Here is a 25,835-nt window from a genome sequence, read left to right on the forward strand (position 1 = left end):
AATGTTGGATCAGATCCAATCTTGCCTTTTAATCCTCCTCGACCTTTCATCGCCATTCGATACAGTCAAGCACGACAACCTCCTAGACCTTCTGGAACAACCGATGGGACTAATTGCACCAGTCCTTAACTGGTTCTTTTCCTATTTTCAAAGAGTCAAGGGTAATCACTCGCTATCGCAGTCCACTCCAACACACACTCCTCACTTTCGCCCACTCTCTTCAACTTGTTCATGGAGCCTCTTATGGAAATTCAGAGTTCATCCAACATCCAGTGCCACATGTACGCTGACGATACCCAACTATACCTAAAAGTCTCGGCCCCAGAAGACATCAGATCCCTCAACACAACTCTACAGAAAACTCAAAACTGGCTAGCAGCCTATCACCACAAACTAAATACACAGAAAACGAATTCCTCCGTTATGCCCCACGCAATCAGTCACCTGTCTTCGAAGAATGGTTGAAACATCTAACAGCCCTCAACTGCACTCCACAAGTCATTGACTCTGTGAGATGACTTGGAGTACAAGAACCTCAAGATGCAAAAACACATCAGTGTCGCCACGAAAGGAGCGAATCACCAAATGAACATTTTAACCCCTTCCGTGCTCATGACGAGCTGAGCTCGTCATGAGTTGCGCCGCTCGCATGCTCATGACGAGCTCTGCTCGTCATGTAACGCGGCTTTTTTAAAAAAGCCGCACAGCGCGAAAATCGTGGCCGCGCGCATGCGGTTAAGACAATTAAAGAAGACAATTTTTTTTTTTTTTTTGGCAGAGTTTTATATAGCGCGAACTAGACCCGAATCGAATCAGGTCTCAGAGCGCTTTACATATTTTTCCAGTTACGTTACATGAGGACACACTTGCATTTTAGGCACGGGGAGATTAAGTGATTTGCCCAGAATCACAGTTTTTTTTTGGCGTCGTTACCGAGACTCGAAACCAGATCCCCAGGTCCGAGGTCGAGCGCCCTAGCCGTTGTGACAACTTCAACTATCGACTTCAAGCATGCAGTGCAAGCTCTAGTGAGTCCCACGTTGAAATATGGAAATGCAACCCTCTGTGGCCTGCCCAAACTCAAACCGGCTCCTCTAAGGGCTTCGCTCAACTCTGCTGTATGGCTCATCGCTGGCTCAAAAAGAAACAACAACATCACTCCCTATTTGAAATCCCTCAGTCGTCTCCCTTACGAAGCAAGAATCCAGCAAAAAATGTCTGCATGACACATACAGCCCTCCACATCAACACCCCTAGGTATCTCGCTCAGAAGCTCAAACTTTCTGGTGGCTGCAGATCATCCGGAAGCTCCAGCACCTTACTTCTGAAACCACAGAGATTCCACGAGTAGAAAACGTACGACCGATCTTTCTCTGGGATTGTCCTGAGAATTTGGAATACCTTACCTCCTGAAGACATATTGAATCCCTCAACGGTATCCTTCAAGAAAGACGTCAAAGCACTCCTTCTGAAAATATTTCTTAGATCCTAAGATACCCTTTTCCTCTAGTAAATGCAGGACTTCTTCTCACCGACTACCTTAGTGTTTCGACTTATCTGTACTCCCACTGCCCTCCCTTTTTCTCATCACTGCCTGATCCTGCAGTTTTCTAGTATATGACATGTTGTTTGCATTGTGCTATCTCCTCTGCTCTCTGAACATTGTAAAGTGTACTCGCCCTCTTCTGGGTACTACCCTCTCCTGCACTTTTTTTCTTCTCTCGAATATGCTATCATTGCTATAATTGCTCTGATCTCTGTAAATGTGTAAAGCGCTCTGATACCCGCAAGGGTTATGCTTGCGCTGTAAAAAATTATTATAATAAGATTAATATAAACGATCTGAGCTCAAATCTCTGCCTTGACCCTTCCCCAGCTACCAGACGTAAGAGATATCTACATTAACCCCTCCCATGCTCATGACGAGCTCAGCATGAGGCACAGTGGTGCTCATCATAACTGCCGCGGCCCGCCCACGTGCGGCTAATTCCCCGCCTGTGCGGGAGAATTATTGAGTGGGCGGGTCTGTGACGCGCTCAGCTCGTCATGAGCACAGCTTCGCTGTGAGTCATGACGAGCTGAGCTCGTCACGAACACAGCGGCTCCGCGTATCCCTCGCCCCCCGCACCGTGGGGGAATTACCCCCGCTGCCAAGGGGCTAAATCTCTGTGTTTGGTCCATACACCAGTTCACAGTAGTCAACTTTCCCTTCTATCAACAAACCACAAACCATCCGATTGAGCAGTACATCACACCACCCCGGACCATCATTTACAAACAGGACTGGAAGTCGAGCCTTCTCAGCGGCTGCAGCTAAACTATGGAATACCCCTCCATTCTGAATCTGACAGGGAACCAAGGGGCTGATTTAGAGTTTTCACCAAGACATGACAACGAGGGATTGACCCGGGATTTAGAAACTCTGACACTATTAATATAAAAGTGAAGCACCCATATGATTTTAATGAGGACTGTATGATCCAGACCAGTGCTGTATTAATGTTTTAAAAAGCCTTGAGAAAGCCCTGGTCTAATTGACCCTTATGGGCGAAACACGTGTCGGCTGGTGCAGCTTTAGCAATGTGCTTTCAGGAATACACCGAATACTAGGATTATGCCTGTATTAAACCTCACAAAACACGAAGCAAATAAATGTAAAAAAGACAAATAAGTAACAACTCTTTGAAAAGGAAGTGAGATTTCCTCGTCTATATTTAATCAATAACAAGAAGGATGGGATTACACTCACAATCATTACCCGCTGATTTAGAGTTTAGCAGGCACAGGCAAGTCCGCTGGGGAGGTGAACTACTTATTCCCACCATACTGAGGGTCCCCCGGCTGCCAGATTTAAAGCTGTCCGCCAGCCCTGTGGAAAACTCCAAACATTGACAGCAACCGCTGTCATGTTACACGTAAGGGGGAATAGTAGCCAACAGGCATACACAGAAATAGTAGCCAACAGGATAGATTTGCAACTGTAGAACTAGCAGACCATTGTTGCAAACCACTTCATCCACTCTACCACATTGTGTGATCCTCAGCAGGTCACTTTTGGGAGTGCTTAGAAACAAGCTCAGCACACCAGTTGTAAGGGCTACATAAAAACAGAGATTACCAAACATGCATTGCCATAGTAGTCCATGGCGCTGTGAGGGACAACTTTGTGTGTGGCTGTCCATGTTAAAGAGCAGAATGCCGCCACTCACACTGAGGTCAGTCAATGGCTGACGCTATTTGACCCTTTGTTCCGTGCTCTTGGCTTTTAGTAGGTGGAAGAAAAATGTAAATCACACAAAAACAACCAATGGATGAAGAGGGCTAGCGGAAAGCCCCTATAAGTATTTTGTATATTTAATTTTAGGAAAATCAAAAGGTCTTGGCTGACGCCAGACCTAAATATGGCTCGACGATTTGTCATAATCTTTTGAAGTGAGAGCCCAAAGCCCATTGTAAAGTTTGTTAAGTCCTGTGATATTTAGACCAATGTTACTAGCTTAGTGTGTTTTAACATGTACTATTTGCTACATATATATATATATATATATATATCTATATATATATTTTTTTTTAATGAAAAACTCAGCATCGTCAGTTTGAAGTGTTGATCCACAAACTTAGGGTCGAAATGGGCTCCTGTACGTCTGTCCTGTTGCCCGTGGAAGGCCTCAAGAACTTTTCCTTCTAAATGAGGAACTGTCCTGGCACTTTGACAATGGGTGCCCGCACCGGCACTTTGTGATGTTGATGTCAGGACTCGTTGAAACACCCGTGATGTAGGACGCATCTCAAGCGCCAAGAAGCAACTGTCGGAAAGTGCCCTTTCTGACATGGTCGCCCCCACTTTTTGCCCTAGTAGTGATGCTTTTTGACTGGAAGTGCACTGGGCCCCAGCTAACCAAGCCCCCAGTGCCAGAGCTCTTTCCTTTAAAACAATGTAAATGTCTAATTGTAACCCAATTGGCAAGGATTTTAGCACCCCATAAGTCCCTGGTAAATGGTACTTAAGGTACCCAGGGCATGGGTACAGAAGAGACTGCAGAATGTTTTGTGCCACCCAAAGGGATCCCCACTAAAACTGCATGCTGACTGCCATTGCAAGATGCGTGAAAGGGCGCAAGCCCTTCTGAAAACACCACATTGCCCACTCCCTGTGTGCAATGTCCAAGTACGCTGCATGTATGAGGCAGGGTGCGTTATAATACACGTGAGGGCGCATCTGCATGAGCAGGTATGCCCCTCTTATCTCTAGTTCAATTACTAAGACATTGCAATTGATCAGGCAGTCATCTTGAGTTTATGTGCTGGGCACTGGTTATTACGAGTTACCCAGTTTTTACAGAGTTTTATATAGCGCGAACTTGACCCGAATCGGGTATCAGAGCACTTTACATGGCACCAGTTGCATTACATGAGGACACATTCATTTTTGTTAGGCACGGGGAGATTAAGTGATTTGCCCAGAATCACAGGATGTTCAGCGTCATTGCCGAGACCCGAACCCAGTTCCCAAGATTCAAGGTCACCCGCCCTAGCTGTTAGGCCAACTCCTCTCCCCTAATGAAGGCTGCACTTAAATAAATGGTGTTTGGTATCAAACACATTGTCCTAATAAATCAGACAAGTGTCTGACCCCTTGAATGAAAGAGCCTGCACTCTCAGAGGCCAGAAACAATGCTTGTTCTGGAAGATGGTGTTCACTCCTCCTCCAGCAGGATGGCTAGTGACGTAGCATATCAAGGCCAGGGACTTCAAAGCCCCTCCTGCCTTCAATATGATACCCTGACTTCCCCCACACCTGGGGAATGCCACCCCCTGCCCTGGGGCCCATTTGGCACCAGAGGAGGTGAAAAATTAGTTAGTCAGAAGGCGCATCACACTTTCAGGTTTGGTACACCCCCCAAGGTGGGCCACCTGAAGTGGACGGTCGAAGAAGGGTTTCACCACCTTGGATTTGGTGAAATAGGAACTCTGGGTCAGGTTTATGCCCGCTCTCCCCAGGAAGTGGTCATATGGGGGTGTAGTCACCCCAGGGGTAAGTAGCCCACTGGCTACTACCCTACACTTCCCTAAACGCCCCTAAATTCAGTATTCTTGACACCAGGAACTCAGATTTGTCTACCTGGAATCAAAGGAAGGACAAATGAGGAACAAAATCGTATGAACAGAGGTCCTGCATAGAGATTGGCGCCAAACCCTGCCAGGCTGCTCGCATTGTGACAATCACAAAGACTGACTCGTCCAAAAGCTGAACAGCCCCCCAAAACCCTTGGAGGACTGTTCTTACCTTGAACAACAAAGCAGCATCTCCCTTGGGGTGGAGGAGCCATCCCCCTGCATCGACCAGGTACTTCGTCTTGAAGGCCATCGGGCGCACAGAGGAAGCAACTCACCAGGAAGAGGTAGTCGTAAGTCCAGGAGGTCAGCCCCATCCCTCTCACAAAGTCTTGAGCCGCTGACCCCTCCCGGGACCTCTCAGCACCAATATCCTGGGTATCGGAGCCCTTGCAACTACCAAGGCTTGTTGCGTGTCCAGTCCAGACACCACCGACACTGACAGGACGTCAAGGGACTTCACGATCCACGAGGCCTTTGTCGAGAACAGCGCTGCTGCCCTTTTTTCTCTCACTCTCCGGGTTACCAAACCCAAGTGAGAATCTCTAACTACAGCGACCCGCCACACAAAACACCTCTGCACCCGAGCCCGCAGCCCGGGATCATGTCAACCGACTGTGTCCCTGTGCTCCCGAGACCCTCACGAGCCGAGCCCTCCTTTGGGTTCTGCCCCCACTTGCAGCCTTTCTTTCGCAGGTGCTACTTCCATAGACTTTAGCGTGCAGCGCTAGAGGATATCAACACGACCAGCACCTCTGCACCTGGACACACCTGAAAATACTGAATTGCTGGAGGGTTCTTGGAGCTTGGCCCCTATGCACCTTAAGTTCTAGAAGGCATCATCCAAAAACGTTTGCAAGTATACCTATGCAGTGTATGCTTTTCCGATAGGATAACATTAGCGTGTTCGAGGCTCATACCTCAAAACCGTTATTCGACTGAATTTTCTATTGCTACAGAAATCTATGAACTTCGAAAGAGCTTACCTAATTCCGATGATCTTGGTGTCTAAAATTATATAAAAATCTGCGTTATTTCTCTAAATAGGTCTCAATTTTTTTGTCTTGAGTGTGTGTCTCATTTATTGACTCGGTGTGTACAACAAATACGTAACAACTACCCTCTGATAAGCCTAAATTGTTCGACCACACTACCACAAATAGAGCACTTGGGATTATTAATTTAACTCCTATAAACCAATAAGGGTCATCTGGACATTTACCACATGAAAAAACAGCTTTCCACAGCAAAATGGCACCACGCCGGGCACACCTGCCAAGGTGCAAGAAGCGGTACAAAAGGGGGTGGTGATGGACGGAACATCTGAACCAAACAAACAATCACACCCAGTCAACAGATCTGGGTTTAATCCATCACCGTTCTTTAGCTCACTGCGCCATCCCAGTTCAGACATGGCCATATGCAAATCAGTCTGTCCCTGTGCCTCATGGGAACAGTCCAGCCCGAACTGTCAAGCCATGCCGTCCCTGGACCGGAAACAAGCTTCCGAGGACCGGTTTCTGGCATTCCAGCCGTCTTCAGCCAAAGGTGCAAGAAGCGAGCAGTCTAAGGAGCCCAGCTGGGCATCAGCGGTCAGGCTGAAGCTGGCAGCCCTCTGTGTGGCACCAGTCAGGATCCACCAATCCAGGAGTAAAGGGGCAGGAACAGAGCCTGCTTGAATCAAGGCTGGGGGGGTTGGCACACAGGAGAGACAGGGAGAAGAGAGGGGCTGAGGCATTTACAGTACACATCTCAGTGTGGGCCAGGTGCAGGGCTCTGTGCCAGCCCACCCCTTGGCATTACTCCCTTTACACTGCGCCTTGCATCACCCAGGGCCTCTTTCCAGCCTTCCCATGGCTCAGCATGCAGGCTGCCCCTCCCCCACCCCACCTGCCTTCCTCACTCACTGTGGCAAACACCCCCCACCCGCACCCTGGGGGGTGGCTCAGCTGCCACCCCTGGGAGCAGCGTGTAAAAGCACTGCAGCACACCCTGCCAGGCTGGAACAGACCCTTCCAGGGCAGACACCTCGGCTGGCTCTGGTCTGGGTCCAGCAGCTCCTAGAGCTGCAGAGTTTACATTGCATTCTGGTACTTGTAGGCTGTATCCCATGATGCAATGCGCTACTTAAATATCCATAGTGAGGAACCCTGGGAATTAGGGATGACTCGTACCAAACTGGGGGGGGCCTCAAGTGATCCCAGGGGGCGCCAGGCTGTGGGCAAAAGAAGCATTACGCTGATAACAGTGCTATGTTATAAGAGGAAATAAATGAGCGTCATAATGGGCCATCACTAACATCTTTGGTCATTCATACCCTGGCTGGGAGAAGGTGTCAAAAGGGAAAGTATTCCAAATATTCTTCAAACCCCTCACCCTGACTTCTAATAATCACACAGGGTCGGGTTGGTAAGGCGGGCACTCAGGCTACGTCCAAGGGGCCGGTATCGAAGTTCCAGCTGTGGGCTGATTTTTTGGCGGCTGGGGTCTGATTTGGGCTGTGTCTGGTGTGTTCACATGTCGCCAGTGGCCCAATGGGTGCCCGAGTGGCCTTTCTGGAGGCAGTGGGCGTCCGTCCATTACTTCCCTTTTATCAATGGGCAAAGGTGCCCCTTTCTCTCGCTGGGCGGCCAATTAATGTATGCACACTGAGTGGGGGCAGGGCAGGGCCAGACTGGGAACCGAAACCGGCCCTGGCAAAGTGCTCGGCCGGCCCCCCCAACCCCCCCGGGGGTTGGGGGGGTGCGACCGCGCTCTTTGCTAGGGCCAGTTTTCGGCCGATTTTGTTACAGTGCCGTTTTTGCAGCTATGCTGCAAAAAACGACCCTGTAACAAAACCGGCCCCCACCCTCGCGGCCGACCGGGGGATTGCCCGGTGCCTGCAAAGGCCAGTCCGGGCCTGGGGCAGGGGGCCCGAGCAGAAGTGGGCTCACTTGTTTTCCGGTGTTTATAAAACTTCACTGAAGCAGTGTTTTACGAAAAGGCAATACGCAAATGTGGGCCACCTTTTTTTAGCGTGCCCGGGCCGATTTCTAATCCCAATCCAACCCTGCTGTGGATACTTGTACACGTTAGTAAGGCCTGCCTGACCAGAATAGTATGTGTAGCGATCATATATTTGATTGCCTTTTTTAAAACGATAACACAACTTAACTGCAACGTTTAAAAATCGAGACATATTTAAAAATCGGCAATGTAATAAAATAATTGTGAAAAATTCTGAGGGAGACTAATGTTTTTTTCCCAGTATTAAAAAGTTTGAAGGCCACTGCCCTATGGATTCGCTTCCTTGTGGCCCTCACAACCCCCAATAGAAAACACGTGCCAGGAACTTTGGGAACGTTCTAAGTGAGGCTTGGGGGCCGCCAGGAACATACCATTAGCCCCATAATCTGAGGAGGGTTTGCATGTAGCACAAGAGGTCACTAGCGGGGCTGGTTAAGAGTTTCCTGTTTTTTCGCCCGTGGACAGTGCTTTAAATGGGCTGGTATTCACTGGTACTGAGTACCGGCACTTTTCAATTTTCTTCCCTTGAGTACCGGAACTTTTCATTAGAGATGGAGACTACCGGTACTCACAGAAGCTTAGCAGCACGCAGTTTTTTGCTAGTGTGATCAGGCACGGGAGCTTGCGCTGCAATCAGCAGGGAGCAGTATCTTCACTTGCTTGAATAAATGAACAACGTGTGCGCATTAATCGTGTCTTGCATCGCCATATTGCACAAAACCACCCTTTCTCATTGCCCGATTATGTTAAGATTACTCATATTGTGCGGGCTGATGTATACACAATCAGTCAGCCCGTCCTGGTCTGTTCTGAGGTGCTTTGGAGCAGGCCGATTGTGTGCCCGGCCACCGGGCGCACTTTAGTAGACACAGGTGTTCTGGCTGCGGCTCCAACCAACATTAACAACTTCGCTGCGGCGGCTATTCTGCCGCAGCGCTAAGGGGGCGGGGGGACCGCGCGGCGCTCACACGCTGGTGACAGAACCGCTCCGTCACCAGCCTCGGGTGAGCAGTGCTGATGACGGAGCGGTTCCGTCATGGCCCCGCCCACTCAATAGAACGCGCCGCGCAGGCACGAAATCAGCGCATCACCTTCTTGCACACAACCACCCTTTCTCATTGCCCGATTATGTTAAGATTAGTCATGTTGTGCAGGCTGATGTATACACAATCAGTCAGCCCGTCAAGGCAGAGGAAAAAAGGAGAAGTGGGGATAGACAAATATAAGGAAGGAAAAATCAGGTGCAAGACATGAGGGACAGAAAGTAGAAACTAGAAACTAGCATGGGAAAGGTTTAGACATGTGGGATAGATAAAAGGTGAAAATAGGTGATTCATGGGTAGGAGGAGGAGAGGCACCAGGAAGAAAGAAAGGGGAAAATGCTTGTGGACACCATGTAACAACGCATCACCAAGGGAATCTCGAAAGGCTCTTTCGTTCTTTGCTTGGTTATCTGGCAACTCTAACATGACCTTTAAGTGGTTCAGTTTTTGAGTAAGAGTCCTGCAAGAATTCCGTCGGGGTGTGAGCAATGTATTCTAATGTATACACCTCATACAATTTGCAGCTCCCATTTCAATGCTGATCTATAAACAAATATAAAGGATATAGAGGTAATTATAAAATATGCTTCAAATGGAAAACATTCTTTTTTTAGAGAGTTTTATTCTCATCAATATCTGTCAGAAGCCCAACATGGATGTCATGCACCATCTTAGAATTTGTTCCTGGAACATCCGCGGGCTAACAAAGGAAAAAACAGAACGCCCAACCCCTCATTTTATGAAGAATCCGGATATCATTGCCTTGCAAGAAACATGGTCCCTGGGTGAACTCGCCTGGGGGGACTTCACCGTGTTTGAATCCCATGCAACAGTATCTTTAATAGGTGGCCATGCCTCGGGAGGAGTGTTGATCGCCGTACAGAACAAGCTGGTCGTAAAATCCTCCCGACTGTGTGAGGGGCAGGGAGATTATATCTTTGTTAAAATTCTGACCCAGTGCTTGGAAAAGAACAAATTGAGACAACGAATAATGATCCTTGGTTGTGTTTTACCTGCATCCCTCTAAAACCAAGCGAGAGGCTACACTGAGTAAAATGCTTCCAGCCATGAGAGCCCTCTCCTCCCATTAGCCAAATGATATATGGCTAATAATGGGCGATTTTAATGCCAACCTGATGGAGCCAGGCCCGGATCTCTCCCTTCAGTTCACATTGGACAATCAATTGTGGGCCATTCCGGAGATAAGGTCTCAGTACCAACGGAAAGAGAGTCAAGGGTCAAAGATGGCAGCGTGCTTAAACGAAGTAGGTCTCCGCATTCTAAACGGAAGACTCATTACTGACTTGCCCGCTGCATACACCCATGTGTCTTTCGCTAGAATGGCCACTTTGGATTATATATGGATTTCAGTTGCCCACTTCCATCTTGTCCAGAAATTTGAGGTAATTCCCTCACCGGAAAGTGATCATGCTGTTTTAACGTGCAAACTTTCGTCCCGGCACTATCATCACCCAACACATAATCTGCTCGGGAAAGAAGACAATCTCGCGATTGTAAGCAAGCTATGGTGGACAGTGGACAACCAGGAAACAATGGAAGAGAAGGCGGCCGATTTTTCGGTCAAATTGAACCAGGAGCATAGTGATCAATTGACCGCATTGTTGTGGGAAACAGCAGTGTTGGATCTCAGAGAAAAGCTATCCACGAAAATAATCGCAAGACCAAAAAATCGCACCCCAATCACATCTTGTATCTCTAAACATAAGCAACTTACAACAAGCATTAAGCGCAAATTAAATAACTAGCTGCGCAGGCGTGCCTATAATGACACAGATTACAAATTCCTGCGAGATAAAATATCGATCACTCGAAAGGAATATAGGAAAACAAGGTTCATTTCTCAGAGAATGGAAGAACAACATCACTGGGCAAAAGCCCACGAAATTATAAAATCAAAGGACCAAAGACGATTCTGGAGCCGGGTAAACAAAGGTGTTAGTTCTGCCCAACCCCCCACAGTGACTAATATCTCTCCTGCTGAATGGGAGGCCTACATTGAAGCACTCTATGTAGAGCCAGCAAGTTCCAAATGGCCAAACCCCCTTAGTCTTAGTCACACAAAGTTCAATCTTGAAGCGGAACCCACCATTAAGATAACCTCAAACCAAGTGGCACTTATAATAAAGAAAATGCGCCCAGGAGGAGCACCAGGCCCAAATGGCATACCAACACAGATATATAAAGTATCCGCACATAAGTGGGCCACTCTGCTGGCCACCCTATTCGAGGCAACCAGAATGGGTGGGCTCATTCCGGATTCTTGGCGAGGATCACTTCTCGTCCCCATCCACAAAAAAAGGCTCACGGGCTGATCCCAACAATTATCGGATGATAGCCCTTCTTGACGTGGAAGGAAAGGCATATGCAAGTGTCCTACTACAAGAACCGACAACCTGGGTGGAAGATCGTAAATTAATACCTTTTACACAAACCGGATTCCAAAAGGGCTGTCACATCGAAGATAGTTTGATCTGTCTAGTTCACATGATCGAAAGTACACTCGCTACCAAAGGAAAATCGTTATAGCTGGGTTTTATTGATTTCCAAAAAGCCTTTGATAGTGTAGTTCGCCCCAAACTTTGGGAAACGTTAACAAAATGGGGCATCCCGCAGCTCCTTCTGAAAGCTCTCATAGCCCTATGTACAGACACCTGGGTAAAAATAAGAGTTTCCTCAAGATGGTCAACCACCAATAAAATCATGACTACTAAAGGATTATAGCAGGGATGCATATTGGCACCTTTTCTTTTCAATCTATATTTAACAGACCTGCCCGATTGTTTGGCCCTTTCCCGAGCATTCCCACCACGAATTGATTCTACTAAAGTTCAATCAATGCAATATGCTGTCGACACGATACTCCTCGGTCAAACCCAGGTGGGACTTCAAAGACTTTTCGATTCTCTGGTCCAGTATCGCACAACTAACGCCCTGGAGATTAACATCAGCAAAACTAAGGCAATGATAGTTTCGCGCTCACGAGCCGGAAAGCACTCCTGGTACACTGAAGGGAAGCCAATAGAGATAGTGACCGCATACAAGTATCTGGGAATTTGGATAGACCACAAAGGGAGACCAGCGCAACATATTACGGCAATGCAGGGAGTGGCCCGCAGCTTGGTGGGGTCTTTTGTAAGAACCAAGAGAGCCCTTCACTCCCCAGATTTCTCACCGCTAATTAGGGTGATAGGCGCCAAATTTCTGCCGACAATAGCTTTTGGCGCCATAACCTTCAAAGACAATATGCTTACCTGGCTTGACAGAGCCCAGTCAATGTGCTTTCGCAGAGTCTTTCACCTACCCAACTCGACCTCTCATGTCCAAATACGCACGGAGTTCTCTTTGTCATCTCAACACTGGGTAATGAAAGCAAGATTCATTGCCTATTGCTTAAAAGCCAAAAAGGCTTGTGAGCTTACACTAAAAAGCTGCATATGGTGGGGAACATCCTTTACAACGCGGATGTTACCCCGCAGTGCAGTTACGACGTGTCTTTTAAAACGCAAGTCGTAACCACGACTTGCGCTGGAGGGCGCTCTAGACTAAGGAATAGTAGATTTACTATTCCAACACCTTCCCTACTGTACGTAGGCTGGTGTTGGAATAGTAAATTTAACTATTCCTAAGTCCAGCACCCCTACAGCGCAAGTCGTGGTAACGACTTGCGTTGTAAAAGACGCGTTGTAAAGTACCGCGATGTAATACATCGCGTGGTAACAACGTACATCCCATATGGTCACTGTTAAACAATCCCAGCACTCCTTGGAACCAATTTTTAACATTCTGCTTGGACGCACTAGAGGTTCAAGACATATGGACAAGCTCACTGCCTATCAGGCCAATCACAAAAATCTTGACCAAACAAGCAAAGATCTTGTCACTTAAACACGATGCCCTAACCGTGAAGAATCTCTCCCATGGCACTTGGGCCTCAAAACTATATGGCCCTAAAACTCCACCATACTACTTGTCGTCATCCATGAAACCACAAGTGAAACACCATCTAATGAGATTACGTTTTGGCCTAATCCCGCTGAGGGCGTATAAGTATGGCCGGAGATCCAAGGAAGATGTGTCCACACAGTCCCGTTTCCGCAAGACGGGGAAGAGAACTTAATCCACGTCCTGTGCATCTGCAGAACCCTACTTCCTTTACGAAACTTTTTGCTGCGTCCAGTTTGGCGGGCCCTGAACGTCCGGACATGCCAAGAAGCTCTAAAAGAGTGTATGAGGGGCGACTCAGCTCAGGTGGCCGCCCGTTTTGTAAAACTCATGACTGAGATCAATTTCCTGCTAACAGAAGGCGTTACCAGGGGCGGCCTTAGGCATGTGCAAGCTGTGCACCTGCACAGGGCCACTAAACCCCAGGGGCCACCACGCCAATATATATCCTTAATATAATAATCCTCTGAGGATGGATACACATTTGCATGGCGGCCCCTGGCAGGGATTTGGCGGCCTCCGGCTCTGTTCCACTTCCAAACACCCTGACTCCCCCTTCACTGGCCTCCGCGCCTGCGTTCCTCCGGGGGGGCCCTACCTACACTCCGGGGGCCCCCTACCTACTCTTCCTGCCCAGGGCCGCCATGAGCCTAGGGCCGCCATGAGCCTAGGGCCGCCATGAGCCTAGGGCCGCCATGAGCCTAGAGCCGCCCCTGGGGTTACTAAGAACTTTTGCCCTACCAGATATGAACTACCTTGCTCTTATCAACACCTTTTAAATAAAAAAAAAGCATAATATGGTCTGAGTTTTAATTGTGTTTTGCATGTATTGCAACGATTTTAATTAATTGTGCAAATAAAATACTTACTTCCTGTGCCAGAGCTTCAACCTTTAAAACAGCTGACCCAGTTCTATGATTCTGTGAATGGCACATTGCCCTGTCCCTTCAGTGTGCACATGCCTACCTGTCTGGATGTGCCTCTATGCCCATGCTCTTGACTGTGCATAACTGTGCAAGTGAGTAGAGCTTCGACTTGAGGCCACAGCCAAATCTGTAATAAAGGAAGGATACATCTATTGTACATCCTTCAACAGTTGAGAACCCCAGAGTCTCGCAGGGCCTCTTTTGCGTGCACGTTTTGCTGTTTTCAACTACTTTCCCTATGTATGTTTTAGCTACTTGGGGCCATATGTATCAACATTCCCTTTTGCGATTTCTTATTAGCGATTTTTAAGGATCGCTATTTAGAAATCGCAAAATGGTATGTATGTAGAAATTCACTTTTTTTAATGATTTCTTAAAATGCCTTAATTGTGATTAGCAAATTGCTACTCGCAATTAAGGAATTATTTCCCATTCATTTCTATGGGCCATAGGAATGAATGTGAAATTATTCTCAATTTGCGATTCGCAATTTGCTAATTGCAAATTGAGAATAATTTCAAGGGTGCAGAGGTGTCCAAAGGACACCCTGTTGCACCCCTGAAATAAGCATGGGTACACATGTGGTGCACATACATGCCCTCACATGGCACTTTGAAAAATGCAAATAATGGCATTTTTCCAGAAATTCGCAAATTACCACCAACTTGAAGTTGGTGGTAATTTGCGATTCCTTAGGGACAATTAGCAATTTTTTTTGCATCATACATTGCATTTAAGGAATCGCAACTTTTGCGATTCCTTAAATGCAATCGCAAAATAAGGAATCGCAAATTTTGCGATTCCTTATTTTGCATCAAATTTTGCTTAATACATTCCATTTAGCAAATTCGCATTCGCAAAGGCCGAAATTCGCACTTCACAGGGCCCAGTCAAGCCAAACACAACCCCTGGCGGGCGATCCTTGCACCTTGAACATTGAGACTGAATTCCGCGCTGTAGATGTGTTCCGGGTTGTCCTCCTCGGGGTCTCCTTTGCGGGGGGGGGGGGGGGGGGGGGTCTGTGCCCCTGAAAAGCGGCTCTGCAGGGACATTCTTGCGCCAGGTAAGGATGCATAGGGCAAACATTGAGGCAAAGGTTGCAACTTTCACGAGAATGGCTGCAAGCAACGGAGGGTAGGGGGGTGGGGGGGGCAGTAGCAAGGGGACGCACTGCTCCAGTTCAGGGTGCAGAAGGCCGTTTAATGTGACAGTACTGAAGTCTGGTGCCCCGATGCCTCGGTGTGGCTCTGGCCGGAGCTGCCTCCTCTCCGTCAGCGCTGGGGTTACCTGAGGTCTCAGCCCGCACTGAGCCCCCGCCGGTGGATATCAATATCCGGCTGCAGACTCTGCCCGAGGCCGCTCCTTTAGGATAACGATCGCGCACAGCGCCTCTGCTGCCAAAGCGCGCCAGGCGCTAGCAGCGTGGACGTCACACTCCGGGAAACACAGCAGGGGGCATCATTAATCGTCCAGCGCCGGCAAGCCTCCCCTGGGGCCCCCCGAGGAGCACACACTAGAGCTTTACTTCAAGCATCTCTCGGCCTTCGAGGCGCTATAAGTGTGAAAACACAAGCACGCACGCTCAAGCACGAACACCGGCAGCCACGTTTGGGTCACCTTATTTAAAAAAAATCGAATGCGCTGCTCAGAAGCTTACACAAGCAGTCACAGATGACAGCACGCATGACATCATTGATGGCATCACTTGTGACATCACGACTAGAGCCTACTGCGTGTCCCCTTCACTGTGTGCTGTGGGCTCTGGGGCCAAGGTGAGGGCGTTGGGCACTTCATACACCCAGTACCTGTGCCCCAAGAACCTGCTGCATTTAAGGAGATGGAATTGGTGCCCCCCAGCGGACAGTGCAGTACTCACTGCCTTGGCACCTCAGTACTTGGCGCTATCCAGCAAAGAGAAGTTTCTTGAACGCCAGTAGGTCCTGAGTCTGTGGCAGATGGACGGGGAGGGCGTTCCAGGTCTTGGCGGCGAGGTGGGAGAACGAAACAAGAGGCAGGAGGCATTGGGTTGGCTTGTGAATCTCGCGAAAGGCTAACAATGGCGACAATGGCTGGGTCCCAGCCGGGGTGGCGAAGTGAGCAAAAGAACGATGGATTCAACCCAGATGTCTTGACTGGGGGTGAGTGGTTGAAAAGTTGCAGCGCTCCGTCCATCATCCTGATGTGTTAACAATGGACCATCCCCAGAACCAGGGCTTTAAGTGGGCCGGGTCTCACCGGGTCTGAGCACCGGCTGTTTTTGAAGGGGGTCTCAAAACGGGTCTCTATCGGGCTCTGTTTTGTACCCTGGCACAGGCGGTCCTGCAGTGACAGCAGGCACCTCGATGTGCACTGCTCACACTGCTCACTTCTCACTAGTGTGCCCTGCTCACACTGCTCACTTCTCACTAGTGCGCCCTGCTCACACTGCTCACTTCTCACTAGTGTGCCCTGCTCACACTGCTCACTTCTTCTCACTAGTGTGCGCTGCTCACACTGCTCACTTCTCACTAGTGTGCCCTGCTCACACTGCTCACTTCTCACTAGTGTGCCCTGCTCACACTGCTCACTTCTCACTAGTGTGCCCTGCTCACACTGCTCACTAGTGTGCCCTGCTCACTTCTCACTAGTGTGCCCTGCTCACACTGCTCACTTCTCACAAGTGGAGAAGTTATGGCATGACGCCATGCCGGGTGAGCGTATTAGGGGAAGGGAAATCTTTTAAAGAGTCATTTTTTTCTCTGGATTTCCCTTCTCTTTTTGAAACTCAGGAGCAGCAACACTGCTGTGGTGGGCTTTAAGTGGAAGCTTTTTCAATATTATACAAGTCATAGTTGCTGCTTATTTGTCTTATGCAACTAACCATTGACAAAGCCAATAGTCTTGCTTTGTTGTAGGTATGATGTTACTTGTTGTATCATATATCTGGATGCAATGACAGAAACAGCAAAATGGAAGTCGAGGGGCACACTATGCTAATCACAGGGTTTTAGCTTAAGTGTTTTAAGCCACACCCTTAATTACATTGACCACGCTCCTTTCAGAGAACCCCCAGTTTTTTCATTCCACTTAAAGCCCTGCCCATAACACGCACTTCCTGCTTTGTACTTTTATATGATGTGATTTCTCTTGATTTACTACAACATAAAACAGGTACGACAACACCCTGCTTGTAAGTTAAACGATGTACGACAATACGACAACGCCCTGCTTGTAAGTTAAACGATGTACGACAACGCCCTGCTTGTAAGTTAAACGATGTACGACAACGCCCTGCTTGTAAGTTAAACGATGTACGACAACGCCCTGCTTGTAAGTTAAACGATGTAGCACGAACCAGAACAACTTTCCTTTCGAAGTCAGAACTGCTCCCACCCTCCTGCAACTCAGAAAGAAGCTTAAGTCATCTCTTGGACAATCACTCCCACCCTCAACGGTAAAACGCGATATAAGCCGGCTATATGAAAACAATTCCCCATAAGACGGATGTCTTGGCTATGCTAAGCGCCAATAACTCATATTTTGTGTAATTTCATGTTTTTCTCTTATGTCTATACTTGGCTCCTGTAATTGATGTAATTATGTAACCTGTAACTCGCTGATCCTCATATAAAGCGCTCTGATACCTCCGGGTCTAGCCAGCGCTATATAAAACTTTGCAAATAAATAAATGACAAATCCATCCTCACGGCTTCTGTCTGGTGTTCTATTGCAATGTTTTGAGACCCACTGAAGACAGTGGAGTGCGAGAGGGCCAATAAAGGCTGGTATGGACCGTCCGCTCCAACATTCCAATGCTTGTATTCTCGTTTCTCCTGATTTGATTCAGTAATATTCCAACCCAGTTGGCCACAGAGTTCTAATGTGAATTGATACTTGTATAGCGCACTACTCACCCACAAGGGTCTCAAGGTGCTTGTACGAATACCGCTGTGGAACCAATCCTGGCTTTCCCTGTGAGGTGTCCACTCCTGGGCACCCCCAAGGTGGAGGCCAGGCATCCTTAGCGTTGTGGGGGCCGTTGTGGAGATCAAGCAAGCTATTGCCCAGAGTTGCAGAGTGGGACTCCATGATTGGAATAGGCACCGAGGCAAGAATTATCAGGTCTGTGGAATTTTTGAGCCCAAGACCCGCCGAGGCGGGGAATTGAACCCTGGTCCCGGGCTAGACCTCTGCATCAGGGTCTGCCGCTCTAACCATTGAGCCACACTTCTCCACAACATCAATCGGTCAATCACTGGATTTATAAAGCGCCCAGCTACTAAAAGCTAAGGGTTACCCTTAGGACTGGGGTTCAACCGTCGCTTGAAAGGTCTTTGCATGCGGCTCCAGACACTCGCTCAGGGAGAGGGCATTTATTAACAGGGGCAGCCCTTGGCAGCCATCTATAGTGCTACGTGGGGAAAAAAAGTTGGGAATGTTGTTAATGCTATCCAGTAAGTGCAATGTTTGTGAGTGCTGTTATTGGTAATGTCTGCAAGTAAGTAAAAGCGACTGAATCAATTGGTCCACATAATTTGGTTATTCAAATGGATTTCTGTGGTTATAAAAATGTATGCACACAGAATTTGGAGCTTAGAGGGAAAAATAGGTCAAGGTCGCCCTCCACTCAATACGTTACAAATACAAAAATGACCTAGACCTAGGGCAATCAATTTATTTCATACGACTTGGGTATCTCATGTCATATTCTTTTAACAGCAGCCACCCGTTTCATACTATACAGGGTTGGGGATACACCAGTCAATAGCCCATCTTAAAAACGCCTGTCTCCTTATATACAACAGTACTACTACCCACACCAACATGTGTAGAAAAAAGTGTGAGTAAGCGTGATAACACCTCACGGGTGCACCACCAATGGGACCCCTGGCTGGTACTCACCAGGATGGCCCTGTTATCATCATCGGTGCTATCGCGCTAAACGGAAACGTTCAATCTGGCAAAACGTGGTGGTTGGGCTAATTCAGCAATTGTAATACCACCAATGTGGTTTATAGACTCCAATGTGAATGTGGCCTACAGTATATCGGTCTAACCACACGAAAAATAAAACTGCGAATACAGGAGCACCTAAGTACAATCAGAGTGGGAAAATTGACGACAAAACTTGTCCAGCATTGCCACAGGAACAAACATACGTTTACATGGGTGGTATTGGAGAAAGTCAAAGGAGATCCACAAACAATTGAAAGAATACTAACAACAAAAGAAGCAAGATGGATATACAAGGAGAAAAGTGAAGAAAGAGGGTTGAATGAACTCCTCGAATGGAATAAGCTACGTTGATCCCCCCTGTGATGTTCTGCGTCTGTGAGGGTATTGCGCGAACTATACATCAAGCAGCATGCTCTTGTGCACGTTTTATCTGATGGTGCAGTATGTGATTATAATGATAACATATCAGTGGTGAATCAAACATATGAGTAACATCTGGTTATATCACACAAAACTATATGGACAGGACTATACGAACCTTTTAAATAAAAACAACATATAGTGAGGGATATATAGAACTTAATACACTGATATTACTAGCACCTAGACATAGTAGAACTCCGGTATGGTAGGACAGGATTATATGAACCCCACTCGTATCCTTGACAAGCTAATGATTAATGGATCTATATCCCAAAACTTTTCATATAGTAGCAGGGGATTTAGCTACGATCTTGGTAACCAGCAATCGGGGCCCCGATTGTACTAGTGTTATTAATATCGGCTAGCTCTAATTGCTAACAGGGTGAAAGCCGTGCGAAGTATATAATTTTTGGGGGGAAACCTAGGAAACGGATACCGTGATCCCGCGATACTGGCCGAGAGTTGCATTCCCTGGAATGATAAGCAATAGGATTACTCCCAATCCAATATGGCCGCGTGTTATCGCGGGAGCATGGGAACCAATCAGGTTTCGTAGTATGTAAACAGTGAACGAACAACCGGCACTTCGCTCGAGGGACGATAGAAAGCCGGCGATCCTCCGTTTGACGGTAATATACTTGAAAAGCACTTAGGGAAGAGCTTTAGAAGTACAGGTCTGTAGAAACGATTTTTAATAGCGTATTTGAACATGACTGCGATGTTTTACAGTGATACATCGCACAAGGAGAGACCACGTGAACTCACGATTGGAGTTCTCTGGATTTTGTTTTAAACACCTCTCGGCTGGTAGGAGAAACATCTGCTGAGTGAGGGTAAATATGACAATGGCTGTGCTGGTGGTGTGGTTTGGCAATATGATTGCACACGTTAAGGCCAGATGAGTGACACACATGTTTGGTTTTTCTTTACAACAGTATCTACAACCCTGGTGTCCTAAGCAGTGGCGAATAAAGATATGCCCTGAAGAAATTGCCTGATAGATACTAAGGCAATGAAACATGTTGGCAAGTAGATAGTGGCTCTATAATGAGTAGGCATTTTCACTTTTTTAAATTGAGAGCATTTAGCATATTAGAACAAGAATAAAGTTGTCTGTTCATGCTTTATGCGTTTTTATATATGTGGTATTATTTCACTATATGTTTGTGTTGTCTGTATTGTTCCACTGCACTCACCACTATTAACATTTTTGGTTGGACACGTTTCCGTTTAGCGCGATAGCACCGATGATGATAACAGGGCCATCCTGGTGAGTACCAGCCAGGGGTCCCATTGGTGGTGCGCCCGTGAGGTGTTATCATGCTTACTCACACTTTTTTCTACACATGTTGGTGTGGGTAGTAGTACTGTTGTATATAAGGAGACAGGCGTTTTTAAGATGGGCTATTGACTGGTGTATCCCCAACCCTGTATAGTATGAAACGGGTGGCTGCTGTTAAAAGAATATGACATGAGATACCCAAGCGGTATGAAATAAATTGATTGCCCTAGGTCTAGGTCATTTTTGTAATTGTAATGTGTTATAAAAATGTACCCAACAGCTGAGTAGGAATTACTGATAGGAAAACATGTTATATTACATATGTATCTATCTATCTATATAATATATATTTCTCCCAAACTACGGCCCATTGCCGAAAGAAAATGGGCACTACATGATGCGTGTGGCATATACGCTCTTTTATTTTATGGATTTCAACAGTATGTATGTGTGTATGTGTGTGTATATTAATTACAGTTCGAATTTGAAGGTACTGGAAGCTGCCCCACAAGGGGAAAGAGTATTGACGCACTGCAAGGCCCAGAAGGCTTTGCGAGATGCCACGCCCACTGGGGCAGGTGTTGGGAATGTATATAACTGTGGGCAGTGAAAAACTGCTTCTTTAATCCCCTCTGAACTTTGCCTCTGAAGAAAGGAAAGAGAAATCCTGAAACGCATCAGGCTGACATTTACTTTGAAGACTGCAATTGTTTGTTTATCTGCTGAAGCAAGCTGTGAAATGGATGCAAAATTGCGAGTGCCAAATAAAACTTCATGTGGCTTCCTTCATCTTGGGGCTTACCTGTTCTGTTGGAATATATATATATATATATATGGTTAGGTCAGGCTTTCCTTTTGCTAATAACTTTGATACTATTTGATGAATTTGCACAGAGTTTTACAAAGAAAACACTCCAATAGGATTCTTTGCTCCTCAATACAGAACACAACGGCTGAATGGAAAGACACAACAATCTCAAATGTATTCAGTGAAGTGCTGTTGCTTGGTTTGGTGTAAAGCTGTTCCACAGTTTTCAAGAAAGGAGAATTTTTAAAAATGTCAGTCCAAGCGGAGTTTCCATTGTAGAGACATCAGGACGGTTAATCCAGGGATGCCCAGTAGTTTTGCCACTCTACAGGGAATTTGAGAATCCAATTAATGAAACATAAGGGCACACCAGTCGACTAGGAAGCTTTTTCTTCTGATGTCCATTGCTGGTTTGCGAGTCCAGCTGTGGAGTTGTACATCTGCCGTGCTGTGATTGATTGTCCATTACAGAAATATTTCTGTTGTGTCGGCAACTACCCGACACTGTGCTAGGAAAATAAAACCGAAAGGGTCAGAGGCACGAGTTATGGTTGGGAAACATCATTAACATCGCGGTCAGTACACCGCAATGCTGTTACATCGCGGTCGTTACAAGGACCACGAAGTAACCACGCTATGCCATTACAACACAAGTCTTTACATCGACTTGCGCTAGATGGCGTGCTAACATTACAAATAGTGTCGTTTACTATCCCAACACCTTCCCTACTGTTAAGTGGACTGGAGTTGCAATAGTAAATTACACTTTTCTAATGTTAGCACGCCATCTAGCGCAAGTCGATGTAAAGACTTGCATTGTAATGGCATAGCGTGGTAACATCACAGTCGTTGTAACAACCGCGATGTAACAGCACGCGTTGTACTAACATGTGTTGTAACGTCATACATTCGTTATGGTTAGTTAACATAACCAAAAACTGCAAATTTCAGTGGTTTTTAGGTTTTTTTAAACCGCACTTTAACTGTGTTTTTTCCACTGAATTCCTGCGGGTTTTTTTTTAAACATACATTAAGGTCTTATAACGAAAGTTAACCATAAGTTCATTTTTAAGCTTTGTTTTTTCAGTGACAATAGATATATTTAAATAGCACGGAAATGCACTATATGGAACATTTATACATTTTGTTTTATTATAGTTGGAGAGACCAGGCTGATTAAATATTAGGAATGAAATTGCTAAGGGATTTAACCCATTATTTTTTAATATTCTTAATGTCAAAAACCGTATCGGGATTTAACCTGTTATATCTGTGTAAATGTAAATATAAATATTAATTTAAGCATGATTTTATACGACTATAAATCTTTTATACGTGTAATTGTATCGTGCATTAACCTCGGTAAATGACATGCTTTGAAATAATTGCGAGTCTTTCCTCTATATTCATGAAAACAATTACCCAATCATGAAGCAGCACTGTGCACTTTAAATAATCACTGCAAATGTTGTTGCGCTGTCATGTGATCAAGGCTTTGTGCCGAAACGATATGGCGACAGCTGAATAAAGAATAACAGCATCCGAAATTTCTGGTCCGTGTCCGCAGGCGTGGTCGTGGGAGAACGATTGCGCGAAGGAGACAGTGGTTGTTCATATATATATATATATATATATATATATATATATATATATATATATATATATATATATATATATTCACTGAAAAAAACATAGGTTTAACACCAGATATAGTTAGGAATTAGCATTTAAAAAACCTATTAAATTCACTGAAAAAACCATAGGTTTCACACCAGTTATAGTCAGCTGGAAATTTTACTCGCATAAAACCATTGAAATTCCCACGTTATAGTTAGTTGGACTCACTATAAGTTGCGCGTGCAATGCACTGCTGATGACGTCACATATTACATCACTCATGACATGGTCAGTGACATCACTCATGACATCACTGATGACACCATCCAGTGAATGTATGTCTTTCTGGAAAATAAAAAAGTGTTATATATGTATATGTAAAAGTCGATGGAAGAATAAATGTTTAAATAAGTGTCTAAATGGATGTTTTAAAAAAAAAAAATTGATTGGTTAACTGGCTTATTAAGTGTATCTTAGTGAATACATATATTAGTGAGTAATGTTTAAATATTTAAATATATGTATTAGTGTTTCACTTTGTGTATAAGTGGCTGCATGGGTTGGTGAGTAGCTACATGTGTATGTATATGGGTTATTAGATGTTTTTCTTAGTATCAGTATGAGTGTTTGTATGGTTCGGTGGGGGTATTACTTAGCACATAGATGCATGAATGACTGACTCTCTGTTTGTATGTGTTTTGAAGACAGCATATGTGCAGGACTGTATGGGTGGATGAGTGTGTATATGTGTGTGTTAGTGAGTGAATGACTGTCTCACTAGTGTGTTTATCAGTAACTACATATGTTTTAATCTAGTATATGTGAAGATTGATGTATATAAGTGAGTATATGTGAGAGTGAGGAATTGTAAGAGTTCCTGTTTAAATAAGTATGTGTTTCTATAAGTGATTGTTTAAGAGAGTAAGTATGTGTAAGTTTCCTTAGAAGTAAAGTGGTAGTGTGTGTATAGCTGTATATGCAAATAAATGGATGTTCAATAGCTTATTTGCATGTGTGAGTATGTGTGAGAGTATCTTTAGGATGACTGTCGGTGTGTAAGAGGATGTATAGGTATATCACTTCATATGAAGAGTGAGTATATGTATGAGTGACTATATAGAACTGTTGGTGAATGAGTGCATGAGTATATAGATGGTGGAATAATTGAATTGGTTGTTGTAACTGGTATGGCTAGCTCCATTTTTTTAAAAATGTTAGTTTTTATTTTTGAATATGTGTTTCAAGGGTTACATTTCAGTGAAAGGAGGTCTGTCACAAGGATGGTGTCATCAGCGATGTCATGAGTGATGTCACTGACCATGTCATGAGTGATGTAATATGTGACGTCATCAGCAGTGCATTGCACGCGCAAGTTATAGTGAGTCCAACTAACTATAACGTGGGAATTTCAATGGTTTTATGCGAGTAAAATTTCCAGCTGACTATAACTGGTGTGAAACCTATGGTTTTTTCAGTGAATTTAATAGGTTTTTTAAATGCTAATTCCTAACTATAACTGGTGTGAAACCTATGGTTTTTTCAGTGAATTTCATATGTTTTTTAAATGCTAATTCCTAACTATAACTGGTGTGAAACCTATGTTTTTTTTCAGTGAATTTCAAAGGTTTTGTAAATGCTAATTCTTAACTATATATGGGGCCTCAAACCTATGAAATCTAATATTTTTTATAGTGAATCCTATATTGTATATTTATATAATACTATTTTTTTTTTGCCGTGGAGCGCTCCCGGGGCAATTTTGCGGTGCGCCCCGGGGCGCGTACCGGGGAGCGTCCCGTTACCGCTATTGCCGCGAACGAAAACATCCTCGTGACGTATCGCGTAGCCGCGTCCGCGTAATACGTACGGCGTAAGCGTGCTCGGAAGCACCCGTGTGCATACGAACACGCTACGTAAGCGCCCAAACATCATCTTGACGTATCTCGTAGCCGCGTCCGCGTGATACGCACGGCGCAAGCGCACCCGGAACCACTCGAGCGCATACGATCGCGCAACGTAAGCATCCGACACGCTTACGCGACGCGCCCCGGGGCGCACCCGGGGGCGCGTAGCGTAAGCGCGTCGGGTCATGTGACCTGAAAATAACACTTTTTATTGGTGCAGAACAGTTTTGGTTTCCAAATGATGAAAGCCCGGGTCATGTGACCTGAAAATAACACTTTTTATTGGTGCAGAACAGTTTTGGTTTCCAAATGATGAAAGCCCCCACCTTTTTTCCTTATTCTGACTTTGTCCTTTGACTTAGGAAGACCTGTTTGGAGATCTGTGACTAATATTTTGTACTTTAAAATGGCTACAGTAGCAGCAGCAGCTGGAGCATCTGCACCACCACCACCACCACCACCACCAAGAGGACCACCACAACATCACATTGGTGGTCAAGAAGAAGAAGAGGATGAGGAGGACGAGGAGGGGAGAAGGACATTCCTGCCAGAAGACAATACCCCATATAGGCCAAAGCAGCACATTGTATGGGAGTTTTTTCCATCCCAGAGGGCAAGAAGAAAGTGAATGCGCCAAAGGTGACTTGCCAAATCTGTGGCTCTGAACTTTCAAGGGGGAACCCTAATAAGAAATATTCATTTGGCAATAACACCATGATTCGGCACATGCAGCGCAAGCATCCCAACAACTATGCTGCGGCAGAGGTGAGACAACTGGTCAGTAACCCTCCCCAATCTTCACCCAGCACCTCC

At 45.9% G+C, this 25,835-nt stretch overlaps 1 protein-coding gene across 1 annotated transcript in view; it reads right to left on the reverse strand.

Annotated features, from left to right (window-relative positions):
• HOMER3 (homer scaffold protein 3) overlaps positions 1–25,835 on the reverse strand; it is a 335,653-nt gene that overhangs the window by 100,268 nt on the left and 209,550 nt on the right. The gene's annotated exons all lie outside the window — the stretch shown is intronic.

Source organism: Lissotriton helveticus, chromosome 12 (genome assembly GCF_964261635.1).
Source record: "Lissotriton helveticus chromosome 12, aLisHel1.1, whole genome shotgun sequence".
Taxonomy (NCBI): Eukaryota; Metazoa; Chordata; class Amphibia; order Caudata; family Salamandridae; genus Lissotriton; species Lissotriton helveticus.